This window comes from Panthera pardus, unplaced genomic scaffold (assembly GCF_024362965.1).
Source record: "Panthera pardus isolate Hobbes unplaced genomic scaffold, ASM2436296v1 HiC_scaffold_25, whole genome shotgun sequence".
Classification (NCBI taxonomy): domain Eukaryota; kingdom Metazoa; phylum Chordata; class Mammalia; order Carnivora; family Felidae; genus Panthera; species Panthera pardus.
In genome coordinates, this window is record NW_026526821.1 from 46,991,458 (window position 1) to 46,994,624 (window position 3,167).

Consider the following 3,167-nt stretch of genomic DNA (forward strand, 5'->3'; position numbering starts at 1 on the left):
CTTCCTCCCATACCCACAATCAACTGAGCCATGTCCGCAGGCTTGGCAGCCTAAACAGGGCAGGATGTTTCCAAACATAACCTGCTATATCAGTTTTATTCTGTCTATACATTCTGTCATTGGCAGCCAGCCTCTCTGACTTCAGCTGATACACCACTGTGGCAGGAAGCCAGGCCAGGCTCGGCCAGCTCAAAAGTCTGGCTGAGGTGTCTGTGCCTCTTAAACACCACCAGGAAGGAGCTGTTCTGTGGGATTGCTCTTTTGTTAGTTGATAGAACAAACATTTTGTTTTCTAGCATGATTTGGGTACCAATTCCAAGGTACAGATGTGTATTTTTAGATCCTCTCATGTGACACTTGAATCCTTGTCATATGAGTCCATTTTCTTTTCTTACAACCGCTGGTGAAATATTTTGCTCACAAAGCACTAAAATCTGATGCAACCTGTCCAGTGGACATATTGGACGACGAGGATGGGATTCGAACCCATGCGTGCAGAGCACAATGGATTAGCAGTCCATCGCCTTAACCACTCGGCCACCTCGTCACATGCATTTGCCTTTTCTTTAATACATGACTTAAAGAATAGACAGAAGAGCTATTTATTACTCCAGTCCCAGGAGAATAGAAGTCAGTGGTTGATCCGGGGACATAAAAGATTGAACAGCAAATTATTTAGACAGGATGTTCCTCTCAATACACAGAGTATTTCAAGTGCTTTTACCCTTTTGTAAATCTGTTCAGCATGCCTGTAAAAGTAATAGAGGGTATAAGCCTTTTTGCTTTCCATGGAAAATGCAGGAAAAGTTAAAGGGAGAGAGGAATGGAGAATCACTGACTTTGGCACAGCTGAAAATAGCTGTCCTCTGGGGTGATTTTCTCAAACTTTTCTGCGATATGCGGGGAGGGGTGTGCTTTTAAATATCCCCAGGCCCAGGTCACACCCGAGACCACTGAAGTCACAACTTCAGTAATTTGAACTTGTAGACAGCCGCAATGCGTGGTCAAGTCTGAGGACTATCATTCTGTTAACCTTTCAGGGGACTGATCTCTCTTTATACTTGAGTGTTTGGAGGATATGACACCTCACATTGGCATCTGGTTTGGGGCTTGGAGGAAGAGTGAGAAGCTGGTGGTGGAGAAGAGAAGGATTCCGTGGCAGCTCAGCAGGTACAGCAGCATGGGCACCCCCGTGATGCTTTGTCTTGTAATCCAGCAACTCCAGAGTGTGCACACACCACTTTGGAGCCCCTCATGGCTCTGCTCACATCACCTCCTGTGGGAAGTCTCTGAGCTGCTGCTGGTGCCTAGGGATATGGGCCATATTTGATCACTTCTGCCTCATCCACCCATCCCTGTTCCCTAGAGATTGCTATGGGGAACAAGGACTGCATCTTTGCTCTGGATCCTAAAACATATCTGATGTTTTTTAAAAATATTTTTAAGGGAGTTGGTAGATAAATTAATTGAGTGATATAAATACTTACCTGGCTTGTTATCAATTCATTTCAATTCAGTATATATTATTAAATTTCTTTGATGAACCTGACCCCCTGGTGTAGACTCAGGTTTTTTTTTTTTTTTTTTTTTTTTTTTTTTTTTTTTTTTTTTTTTTTAGTAGGCTCCACACCCAGCGTGGATCCCAATGCAGGGCTTGAACTCATGACCCTGAGATCAAGACCTGAGCTGAGATCAAGAATCAGGCACTTGACCAACTGAGCCACCCAGGTGCCCTGCTATAATTCTAAGGAAGAGAGAGCCCCTGCAAATCTTTGGTGCACACAGTTTTCCCTGAGAACCCCTCCACAGCCTAGCTCCTCTGTCCTGTGACATGCATGTTAATTTCCCATTCGTCCTTCAGTTTTTCTCACACTGCCCCCCACCCCTGCCCTTCTCCACTGAAGGCTTTGGATACAGAGAGGAAAAGTGTGTTTAGGATTGAACCAGCTCCTGCAAATGGGTGCTGAAAGCTGTGCTTATTTTAGCACATGTGTTTTACACCAGGGCTGCCTTTAGGAGTCTCTCTCCAACCGGCTGGGATGGGAGTACTTATTCAGAGAGGAATAGAATTTAATATGAACATTCCTTGCCCCCCCCCCCTCAAAAAATTAACTGACACTGAAGGCGAAAGCCTGGTCTCAGATTGTCTATAAAACCAGCTGTTCCAATATCTGAACTCACAGAACTGCCCTCCAGTTAATTTGGAGATTGGATTGAAAACATGTTCCAAGTTTTGCCCTAAATCAGTCAGCCAACAGGTATTTCTGGGCCCTTCATACAGGCTTACTGTACACTTAGGTTTCATTTCTCTGGAGCCAAAAGAGGTGAAATCTGCAGAACTAATCCAGAGGTTACAACAAAATGAGCAGTTTGGTATGACCCCTTCCCCATATAGACTGCGGGCACCTTCTTCTCCTGCAGGATACATGCACTGTCTTTCCCTAACAGAACTTTGCACTTGTAGGTGCTTTCTTTGGCAATAGACGAATTCTTATTTGAGAAAGAATTGCCAAAAGGTCTTGTTACAGAGTTGCTACTTGGAGTCCACATGGGAATCAAAGATTCACCTGACCATGACTTTGAAGGAAATGCCTTTGTCTGAAATCTTCGAATATCGTTTATGCCCTGACCTAACCATCAGCAGAGATTTCCAAAAAGCTCAATGTCACAAACTCTAAGATATAGGAAGTAGAATCTTGTTACCAAAGACATGTGTTTAATTTTGTCCTATTTCCCATAATGAGGAGAAAATCACCTAATGTTATGTAAAGACTCCCCTATCTTATTACAGATCTTAAAGCCTGTCTTAAAATGGCCCCATCCAGCAAATTCCAAGTCAGGGATGAAAGCAGTGGGGGTGGGTGACCTGAAGTGTGATGAACTGGCATATAATAGATATTGAATTTCTAAGAAAATTGGCCAATTGAAAGTGCAATAGGTCATTTAAAAAATAGTGATATAACTTAAAGGCTAAATGACCATGCGACATTTCAACAACGTATATACAACATGTGTGTAATATGAGTCATTAACATAGTTGTGGTTTCTGCAAATTTTATGTGGAAAAACTCCAGAATGCTTGATGCTTAGCTGATCCACCACGGAGAGCCCTCTGAAGAACTGGGTGAGCCATGTAGCAAGTGCCCACTGTGTAGGTGATTCAAAGA

General features: G+C 43.3%; 1 non-coding gene across 1 annotated transcript; it reads right to left on the reverse strand.

Moving 5' to 3' along the window:
- Nucleotides 1–465: 465 nt before the first annotated feature.
- TRNAS-GCU (transfer RNA serine (anticodon GCU)) lies at nucleotides 466–547 on the reverse strand. Its single transcript has one exon. It is a non-coding gene; the product is annotated as a tRNA-Ser (tRNA).
- Nucleotides 548–3,167: the final 2,620 nt, after the last annotated feature.